Genomic DNA, 11,931 nt, shown 5'->3' on the forward strand with positions numbered 1-11,931 from the left:
TATAAATGTAAATAATTGCGCTGATGACTAGTGTTGAAGTGTGTCAACCTGCATTGTACTGGGTTCAGGGAACTATTGTTCGATGGGTAGGCTACTGACAATGGATTTGTTAGAGTGGGATGCGGGCAAATGAGCTTGTTGTGACTATGGAGTGAATTGTGGAGTGGCTAGAATGATGCTAGAGGTTGGGACTATTTTGAGCTTTATAGGGAAAGGTGGTAGGTATGGTTCAATCCTTTTTTCCTACATAGTAATATCTAGGCATCCTCCTTGTGGTGGGCCTGACCCAAGCGTTGGTGGTGAAAGTGATGTTGGTTGTGTTCCATTCACAAGAAGGGTTCCTTCTGTCCACTTGGCTGACTGAACTTCCATTTCCTCAGTCGTCTTTTGTCAGCCTGCTAGGAGGGTCTCTAATAGGGTTGCGGAGGTCGAGGCTGTGAGCAAGTAAGACTCTCGTGACTGAGGTAAAGCGGTGGAAATGGAGGGGATATCCTCAACTATGGGGCCTGCGGAGACTGAATGCTTGGTCTCACCAATAAGGTCGACAATCAGGGCTAGTGCGACAGTTTTTGGATTTTTGGTAGCTGGACTATAGACAACTTTTTTTTTCTTTGGCTTGGGGACTGTTGGATGGGAGGGGGCCTAGGCTACTCTGGTGGGGAGTTTCATGCCTAGTAGGGTTGTTATAATAGGAGAAAACATGGTAGAGCCCTGAAATTAGGCAAGATAATTGCTCTCACCTGATTCGAAACTGACAATTGTTCATTTGAGTTTGAACATCTTCTCCTCCATCGGAAGCACCATCGGTTGGATTTCATCATTAGATGGCCGCTTCATATTGCTCTCTGCCACATCTCCCCCTTACACTTGTTGCTTCAACGCTCTAAAAATATAGTTGTATTTCGCGTCCGTGATTTCGCAGGCCACTCCTAGCCATGATCCCACCTCTTTGTGTAGTGCTTCTGTCGTTAGTACAAAACTCTGTGGCCTCATCTTAAACTTATTTGGGTGAACACACTGCAGCCTTGGATAGGTGTGTGGATGTGAGGCCCCAAACCAGAGCTCTTGTGAGAATTCATCTAGAAGAGTCTTTCGTATCCTCTCCATCAACCTTATGGTTGCCAACATCTTCTCGTACTAATCCTTTAAATCTATTTCATTTATCTCGTTCATGTTGGGGTCTCCCAATGCCCTCCATGCATCGTAATAGATAGCTATTGGTTGGCCGTCGACGATGGCTTCTAATTCCCTCTCCTTCGGTGACCTCCACTTCCACATTGCCAATGACATCAAAATGTACCCAAACATGAAATTGGTATCCCGTCTGTACACATCTTCACCAACATCAAATAGCTCGTTGAGGAAAAATGTGGACCAACCAGTACCTCTCCCCGGCACCAATGTTCTGCCATCAAAATGGTGCCCAACGTGCATTTGTTATTTGTAAAGTGATGAATTTTTTGGCCTGCTATGAGGTAGCAGGAAAACTTGATGTCAACCTTGTTGATTATATCCAGGTTCCCTCCTTTCCCGCCCTTCTCAGTCCCATATCTAGCATAGATATTATCCTCAGACTGCTTCTTGGCTCTCTTAGCACCTGTCCGGAATGTTGAGCTAACTATGTTCCCTCCCACGTAAAACCCTGTTAGTTTACTAATATCCTCCACATGGATGGATACTCCATGTCCAACCACAGTGATCCTCCGTGCATCTTGCTCGCCAAAAGTTTGGTACACTACATTGCAGTGAATTTGGTGTTGAACACAGGTAAACTCATCAAATGGAGGAACATCGATCTTTGTAGCCCTTTAAACTCCTCCCTGACCATAGAGGTCTTGGTGCCATCCTCCTTCTGGAAATGCTCTGTATAAACTTCTATTTTCATGGCTGGAAACTATAAATAATATGTAAAATCATTCTCGACCAAATTTTCCTTCTCATATTTGATGTATAGGTTATCGACCACTGCAATTCTTTCATCTAATGTGTCTTGCAGGATGGATACAATTCCTTTCGCCATCTCCTTTCGCATGTGATAAACAATCTGCACATGAGGTTTCCTGATTCTTTGTCTTTACAATTGTTCTTTTGAGTGGCCCTGCAATCCTTCTACCATCTGCAATTGAAGTTCTGGAATGCCCCTCGTTATCCTGTGAATTTAAATAGCTAGACCTGACATGATGTTTCCTGACTGACTAGACCTTAGCATCTAATTACTATGACAACTTTCCCATTTGTTCTAGCTATACCTTGCCACCATTGGGTGACCTGGATGTGACAACCATGACGTGGACTGGGAAAGTACATAGTGGGTTGCATGGCGTATTTATTTTTCCATGATGGGGTTATTTATTAACTAATTGTGAACTTAATGGGGAAAGATTTTGAGGCTCTTACGTTGACAGTTGCATTATTAGTTATTTAATAGGGGAATGACTATTGGTACGACAGAAAGGATGGGTACAGTGTGTGATAATAATGTCTGGAAAAGGTGCACGCCTACATGTTAGTTGCTAATGGGGATTACATGTGTGACTACTAACTCTACCACTTCTTTCCCACCTCGACAAAAAATGGGTTATTGCGTTGTGAAGTTGTTGTCACAACCTTATTGTCCTTCTACACATTTTTATGATATGACTAGACTAAACCTACTGTTTTTTTTTTTTCTGAATTATGCGTTGTAGAAGGGCTTTAGGCATGCACCACTCACCCATCCATGTAGTAAGAACTTCTAGAACTTGCTATCATATGGGAGTACATGTTCCCCTATTTCAAAATAATTCTTCTTGATATGCTTATCATGCCAAGCTTTTTGCCTTCTTTGCTCCAATGACTGATCAAACTTGGCCAAGAAGCAGGTTTCGTCAAGTTCCAACAGCTGACCCAGTCTGTCGTTCAACGCTATGTTGCTCATCATTCCCATGGCTTCAGATATGAGCATACTTGGTAATATAAATTCTACTGGAACCACAACTCCCCTTCCCTATTCTAGCTGAAAAAGAGTTTTCTTGTGAAGTCTCTTTATTCTTTCATCCCAATCATCCATATTGGCCAACATGACTGTTGTTATCCCTTTATCCAGGATTTTGTTGAATGCTTCCACTTCGACGTTGGCCTATGGGTGATAAGGAATACTCTTGTTATGCTGAACCATGAAGCTCCTTAGCAGAGTCTCAATGGTTTCATTAAGAAAGTGCGTTCCCTGGTCACTTGTGAGGCTCATTGGGCATCCAAAACTTGAGATTATGTTCTTGAAAATAAACTATGCAGCTATTTCCACTGTACAGTATTTGACGACTGCTGCTTCTGCCCAATCAATGAGGTATTCTATTGTTGTTATTATGTATCTCGCATACGAGTGCCTCGTAGGTGGTGTAATGGGTCCATTGAAATCTACTGCCCATTTATCAATGATTTTCACTGTGTGGACAAGGTCTAGGGGAAGCTCTAACCCTTTCATAGACGTCACAACTCTTAGCAATTTCTTTAGAATCTTTATGAATAGTTGGCCACTAGAGCCTTGCATGTAGTATCTTTCTTGTTGAATTGAGACTTTTGTGATCCATATTAAGTTTAAGAGAAATTCTTCAGCGTAAATCACAAGATAAATCATTTGTCGACGCGTTTCGAACCATCTAGTGTGGTTCATCGTCAGGACAAGTTGAAGAAACAGATCCAACTTAGCATGTTAAATAGTCTGAGCAGAGCCTCCAACGGCTATCTTGTACAACGGCTAATTTTGACTTTAGGACCAGAGTCATACAAAATATTATAATTTAATGGAAATCAGTTATATTAGGTGACCAATAAAAATTATATAAAATTATAAATTAATTTAAATGGTGTTAATGGTTAGTTAAAAAGATATTGTTTGATAATTAAAATAATAAGTTATTTAGTATTTAAATGGGAATTAGTTATATAAAGGACTTTTTTTATTATAATATGAATATAAATTATATATATATATATATATATATATATATATATATATATATATATATATATATATATATATATATATATATATATATATATATAAAGTAATATACATAAAAGTCAGCTAGAATAAAAATATAAATATAAAGTAATAAAAGTTAGTTAGAATAAAGATATTGGAACGCGAAGAAAAAAAATAAAAATAAAATAAAATAGAAATAGAAATAGAAATAATAATAATAAAAAAAAAAAAAATAATAAAAAAAAAAATAAATAAATAAATAAATAATAATAATAAATAAATAAATATAAATAAATAAATAAATTATAAAAAATATTATATATATATATATATATATATATAGATAGATAGATAGATATATAAAAATAGCAAATATATAAAATAAACTTAAAAAAAAAAAAAATAAACATAAAAATAACCAAATAAATAAACGAATGAATAAAATAAAATAAGATAAAATAAAATAAAATAAAATAAAATAAAATAGAAAATAAAAAATAATAATAATAATAATTGAAATAAAATTAATAAAATAATAAATAAAACACGCGAGTGACACATTCTAAAAAGAAGAAGGATAAGAATCAGATCAAAAGAGAACTACAGAGCCAACAAGAGAAACCCTAGGAGGAAAGAAAAGACAAGGCTCCAAGGAAAAAGAAACGTGAAATAAAGGAAAAACAAACAAAGCTAGAAAAAGCAAGACTAGGAAGAGAGGGCAGGGATCCAGTAGCTACTGATCTTCCAGCCGTCATCTCTATTGAGATTTCTTGACCTTCTTTCAATTTCAATAGCTTCCCTGAATTTACGATGATGGAACTGCGCAACCTTAGCAATAACCTTGGCCTCCTCAATACACACTTGATGCTTGGTGTTTTCTGCATGCTCTTCTAACGCTGAAGACTTGGTTCTCCCATGTCTTAGGTCAGTTGCATGTTTGCTGATCATTTGATGGATGGAGTGCCCTGTTTCCCTGATATAGGGGGTCCCACAAGAACAAGGGATCAAGTAATCACCCTTCATATCTTTAGGGTCAATGGGATCTTTCACCGATCAGAGGGATTTGCGAATAGTGTTGAGGGGCCTGAAGGTTGAGGGAATATCATACTTCTTAAGAATCCAAGAAATCTTGTTCGTGGTTCCCTGGACATAGGGGAGATGGACACCTAGCCGGTGCTCTTTAGGTTCTTTTTTGATTGACGAGTTTCTCGAGGCTTTAAGGAAAGCCTTTTGACCTAGGTGCCTACTATAGCCATTTTCCACAAAGACTTTAAGGAGATGGGATTTCTCCTTGTCGAAGCTCTCCCTATGAGAAATCCTCAGGGCACGAGTAGTGAGGGTGTTAAGAAGACCCAACTTTTGAGCAAGGAAATGATAGGAATTAGCATGAATATACTGCTCAGTATGCGTTTTCTTCCGGAAAATTGAGTGGGAGAGAGAACCATCCTTATTCTTCAATATAAGAATATCCAAGAAAGGGAGGCAACCATTGACCTCTTTTTCCATAGTGAACTTAATGGCAGAGGACTAACAGTGGAGGTGGTTGAAGAAGAGATCCAACTCCTTTTGGCCATGGGACGAGATGACATTAGTGTCATCTACATACCTTTTCCACAGCTTGGGAAGGAGACGAGCCAAGGCTAAAGCTTTGGTTTCGAAATCTTCCATAAAAAGATTCGCAAAAATAGGGGAAAGGGGTGAGCCCATGGCAACACCACAAGTTTGTTCAAAGAACTCACCCTCGAAACAAAAGAAAGTGGAAGTGAGACAGATCTCAACCAGATGTGCGGTATCAGGATCTGTTAGGCGATATATCACTTCCATGGCTTCCTTAATAAGGATACAAGAATAAAGGGAGACCACATCAAAGCTCACGAGAATGTCCTCAGGGTCAAGCTTTATGTCCTTAAGCTCATTAACGAAGGAAGCCGAGTCTTTAATGAAGGACTCTGTACGGCCAACCAGGGGCTCGACCTTAAGGGCAAGGAGCTTGGCATGGTTGATTGACTTAGGTGCATCTTTTCACTTCACTCCCCATAGAGCGTTGTTTTGCGAGTATGAGAAATGCGATGGTGGTGATGCCTTCTTGGGGGATGGCAGGAAGGCTAGAATTGTTGGTCACAGAAAATTTAAGTTGAAGTTGCAAGATGGAAGGGTTAGAACACTTCCAAGTGTTCTACATATTCCTTCATTGGCTAGAAATCTGATTTCTATATGCAAGTTGGATGATGCAGGTGTAAAAATAGTGTTCGAGAAGGATACTTGCAAGATGGTTTGGGGAGCATTGGTATTGATGTGGGGAGCTCGGACTGGAACTCTGTACAAGCTACAAGGTAGCACTGTTGTTGATGGCTGCAACAATTCTGTGGTTCCTGAAAGTGGAGCGAAAAATCTAGTGGTCTCTGGAGAGAAGACCATGCTGTGGCATCAAAGGCTTGGACATATTGGAGAGAAGGACCTTTGAATACTTCATTATAAAGGTATGGTAGAAGGTATGAGTAATAGCTCTCTGGACTTTGATTTCTATGAAAATTGTGTATATGGGAAGCTGAATCGGGTGAGTTTCTCCTCTGGTGGTAAGAGGGTGAAATAGATATTAGAGCGTGTGCACAGTGATGTGTTTGTTCCTGTGAAGGTTCCATCACTAGGTAACTCTGTGTACTATGTATCATTTATAGATGACTTCTCAAAGAATACATGGATATATTTCCTTAAGAAGAAATCTGAAGTGTTTGACAGGTTTAAAGAATTCAAGGCTTTGGTGGAAAACAAGACAAAGAAGAAGATAAAGGTGCTGAGGATGGATAATGGTGGAGATTTTTGCAGTAATGAATTTGAATAATTCTATAAGAAGTGTGGTATAGCATCGCAGAAGACTACTCCATATACACCTCAGCAAAATCGAGTTGGAGAAAGAATGAACAAGATGTTGATGGAAAGGGAAAAAAGCATGCTCAGTGGTGTTGAGTTAGGACAGGAATTCTTGGCAGAGGCGGTGGAGACAGCATGTTACCTAGTCAACATATCACCTTCATCAACGTTGGAGGATAAGACTCCATAAGATGTATGGACTGGTAAGAAACCCTCTCTTTCATCTCTAAGGGTATTTAGATGTGATGCATATGTACATGTTCCAAAGGAGAAATGAACCAAGTTGGATAGTAAATCTGAAAAGTGCATCTTTATTTGGTATAAGGATGGTTTAAAGGGTTATGAGCTTTGGAACCCAGCAACAAGGAAGGTTGTGTACAACTGAGATGTGGTGTTCAGAGAGGTGAAAGATGTTATTAAACATGAAGTCCAACGAAAGGAACCTAAGAATATAGAGTTTGATCTAAAGGAGGAAGAATGAGACTCTACAGTGGAGGAGGAATCAGAAGATGGAGAGTCACAAACTACGGGTGTAAGAAGATCAATTCGAGAAAGAAGGCAGCCAGAAAGGTATAGTCCATCTGCTTTGTATTCAAATTTTGCTTTTTCTATTACTGATGATGATCATAGAACTGTGAAGGAAGAAGTAGATTCAGAGGATGGAAAACTCTGGAAAGAGGCCATGGTTGATGAGATGGAATCTTTACACAAAAATGAGGGTTTGGATTTGGTGGAGTTGCTAGCTGGAAGGAAACCCATTGGCAGCAAATGGGTGTTCAAGAAGAAGATAAACGCAGAAGGAAAGGTGGAGAAATACAAAGCTCAGTTGGTACCAAAAGGTTATTCCTAGATGTCGGGAATTGATTATGGTGATATTTTTCCTCATGTTGCCAAGGTAACTTCTATTAGGTTAATTTTATTTGTTTCTACTGCATTTGATTTTGAGGTAGAATAGATGGATGTGAAGACATAATTTCTTCACGGGGATCTGGAAGAGGAGATCTACATGAAGCAACCTAAACGCTTTGCAGTGAAGGGTAAGAAAGAACTAGTATGCAAGTTAAAGAAGTCTCTGTATGCATTAAAACAATCACCAAGTATGTGGTATCAAAAATTCGATACATTTATACGGGGACTTGGCTTCACCAAAAGAAAAGTAGATAAATTTGTGTATTTTAAATTGATTGGAGATCGTGCTATTTATCTAGTACTGTATGTGGATGATCTGTTGCTGGTTGGAAATGACAGAAATTATCCAGGATTTGAAGACCCAATTGTCCTCTAAATTCGACATGAATGATCTTGGTGTTGCAAACTATATTTTTGGCATGGAAATTAAAAGAGATCGTGCAAAGAGGAAGCTCTGGTTAAACCAGAGGAAGTATGTCGAGACAATACTACAAAGGTTTAATATGCAGGTTAGTAAACCGATGAAGGTTTCTATTCCTATAGGTGGAAAGTTATCTATTGAACAGTGTCCTAAGACACAAGAAGAGAAAGAGGATATGTCCCGTGTTACATATGCAATTGCAATCGGTAGCTTGATGTATGCAATGGTGTGTACTAGACCAAACATTACACATGCAATGGGAGTATTGAGCTAGTTTATATCAAAACCAGGTAAGCAACACTGGATTATGCGCGTGGCACTAGTGATTATGGCTTGTGCTACCTACGAAGACCAGGATTGGAAAGAGTGTTGGATATTCATGGCTTTGTTGGTGCAGATTGGGCTGGAGATCTGGATCAGAGAAGATCTACAAGTGGGTATGTGTTTAACCTATTTGGAGGTGATGTCAGTTGGATGAGTAAGAAACAATCTGTAGTGTCACTATCAACTACAGAGGCAGAACACATGGTAGCCACTCATGAAAGCAAGGAAGATTTTTGGTTGAAAAGATTGTGTTCAAGTACGGGGCTAGTACAGGGAGATATAAGGATAGACTATGACAACTAAAGTAAAATTTTCCTTGAAAAGAACCTTTCTTATCATTCAAAGACAAAGCACATTGATGTTCAGTATCACTTTGTGAGGGATATGATAGAAGACAAAAAGGTGTTGTTGGTAAAGTTGGACACTTTGAAGAATACTGCAACTACATTGAAAAAATCTTTGAGCTCTAAGAATTTCTCCAAGTGTACAGAAACAATGGGCGTTTCATGGCTGAGAAAAAGACAAATCTCTCCTGTGGCCCCCTGTGGAATGAAAACAACAAGTGGGAGAATCTTATGTTGTGCTATATTCTTTCCACGACTAACCTTCGTTGCTCCAATTGCGCAGTGGGGGGGTCATGGTGGAGGCAGTATCCCCCCCATCCAGGGGGTTTGAGTGGGGCGGGTAGCCCCCTTGTACAAGATCCAGGGCAGTGCCCTCAGAAAAAAAAAATTCGACCCTATATTAGGTTGGGCGAACCTACCTATGGTTTTCGGTCCATGGTTTTGGACGCGATGGTTTTCGGTCCATGGCATTGGATGCTTCGACATGTATATATATATGTATTGTAAAATTGAAAGGAATATAATGAAAATTCAAGCTGGTAGCCCTAGTTTTGGGATCCAAGGGAAATATCTTTGTATATGTGTTTTATGTGTTATGCTCTCGCATTGCTTATTTTCTATGTTTTAGAATTCGTATGAAGGTAATTTCTGTACAAGGTTAAAACCTACAATCTTATAACAAATAAATGAAAAATAAGAAGAAAGAAAAATGGGAGCATGAAATCCTAGGGGAAATCTATTATGTTATAGTAGTCATTTTGTTACACTTAGATTACATATAGCCCAATATATAACTATAGCCAGCCATAGTAGTTATGTCAAGCTTAGTTATTATGTTTTAAGCAAACACATAATGATTCATCACTATGATTTATTACTAACTTCATTAATTTATTTTATTGAAAGTGGAATTTTCTTGAACATACTCCCCCTTAACAAGTACATGTGATTGTAATTTGCAGTTTTCAACATTCTTTGAAAAATGCCCCTTCTTTATCTACATGTCCTTGCAAAAAGTTAAACATTTTCAATCCCCCTACATCATGATCAATCATCATGTATTTTCATTGGTTGATCTATGAACATTAGACTTGTGGTTTTTTCCATTAACTTAACCTCTACCATTACAAGCCCACTTACCACTAACAATGCATCACATTATGTCCTTTCTACTAACCACAAACATTAATCGTCTCAACCATGAACCTTCTATTACACAGAACTTTTAAAAACTAATTTTAAGAGTACCATGAAATTTTCAACATAACATATATTGGGAGTATACATGTGTCAACGGGCTTAATTAACATTTAATTAAGTAGATCCCTCAAAATATGAATTAAGTAGGACCGCTAAACTTTTTAGTGGTGTTTGTTTCTCTTTTCATCTATATTTAAATCTACATAATACAATTATTCCCGCCTTTCCTATTTTTTTCTTCGTCCCTCACTTGTCTCCATATTTCTCTTTCCTTTTTCTCTTCATTCATCTTCCCCATGTGGATGAATCATTTTATATGTCATAGTCTTCATTTACCTTTCCAGTGTCTTTGTTGCTACATAACTTTTTTCCTTTGTTGATGTATCATTGTGTGTCTTTTACTCATCTCTTTTCTCTTCCATCATGATCTATGATTGCATCAGTTTTTTTTTTTTTTGCATAATTTGTTGTGTTGTGTTATATTCTTTCCACGACTGGGACACGTAGTTAACCTGGGTGTTAGAGGGGGGGCGGAGCTCCCCCTTCATTGCATCGATTATGTAGGGGGGAGGTCACAAGGGGTTTGAGGTGCACCCGTAACTCAACTTTATGGGGTCTGGGGCAGTGCCCCAGGAGATTTTGGTTTTGGACCCTATGTTAGGTTGGGCAGACCCACCTATGGTTTTGTGCATGATTTTCGCACACGTTTTCTGGACATGATGGTTTTTGGTCCATGGTATTGGATGCTTTGGCATGTATAAATATGTATTATAACATTGAAAGGAACATAATGAAAAATCAAGCTGGTAGTCTCGGTTTTGGGATCTAGGGGAACATATCTATGTATATGGGTTTTATGTGTTATGCTCTTACATTGTTTATTTTCTGTGTTTTAGAATTCGTATGAAGGTAATTTTTGTACGGGTTTAAAACCTACATTTGGTATCAGAGCATTTTTTTCTTCAAGGAGACACCTTTGTCGCTGAGTGGTTTCACTTGGGCCTGTGGTGGACCCCGTTCAGTAGGAGATCTATGAGATCGATTCTGGTGGTGAAAGAATATGGCAAACAGTGGAAATATAGAGGTCGAGAAATTTAATGGTCAGAGTTTTGAGTTGTGGAAACTGAAGATGGGTGATCTGTTGGTGGATAAAGATCAATGGATCGCGGTAGATCCAGGTACTAAAACAACGGGAGTGTCCGATGAAGAATGGAAGAAGTTGGATCGGAAGGCAAAGAGCATAATACGATTGTGTGTCTCAGATTCAGTATTGTCGAATGTGTCAGGGGAAGCTGCGACAAAGGATTTGTGGGACAAGTTAGGGACTTTGTACCAATCTAAGTCTCTAGTGAATAAACTATTCCTACGGAAAAAGTTGTATAACCTGAGGATGAAAGATGGAGACTTGGTGACAGAGCATATGAACGCATTTAATACTATGGTAAGTCAGTTAGCATCTGTTGATATTAAAATTTTAGATGAAGATAAGTGCATTAGTTTGTTATGTTCTCTACCAGATTCATGGGATAGTTTGGTTTGTACAATAGGTAGCAATGCAATGACCTTGCAGTTTCATGAAATAGTATCATCCTTGTTGATGGAGGAGATGAGATGGAAGGATATGGAGAGCTAGAATGCTGATGCCTTTTCTGTACAAGGATGGTCCCAAAACAGAAACAAAAATAATTCAGTGAGTGGGAGATCTAAATCTAGAGGGAGATCTAAATCTTGAAGAAAACCTGTAAAGGTGGTGTGCTAGAAATGTGAAAAGGAAGGGCACTACAAAAGGGATTGTAAATCTAAAGCTCCTGGTAAAGGAAAGGGATTTGATGATGCTCCTTCTGCAAAGGTGAAAACCACCTCAAATGAAGGTGGGGAAGTGTACTTTGATTCTTCAA

The sequence above is a fragment of the Pinus tabuliformis genome, chromosome 8 (assembly GCF_031772625.1).
Source record: "Pinus tabuliformis cultivar Carrire ecotype Pingquan chromosome 8, CPIR1, whole genome shotgun sequence".
NCBI lineage: Eukaryota > Viridiplantae > Streptophyta > Pinopsida > Pinales > Pinaceae > Pinus > Pinus tabuliformis.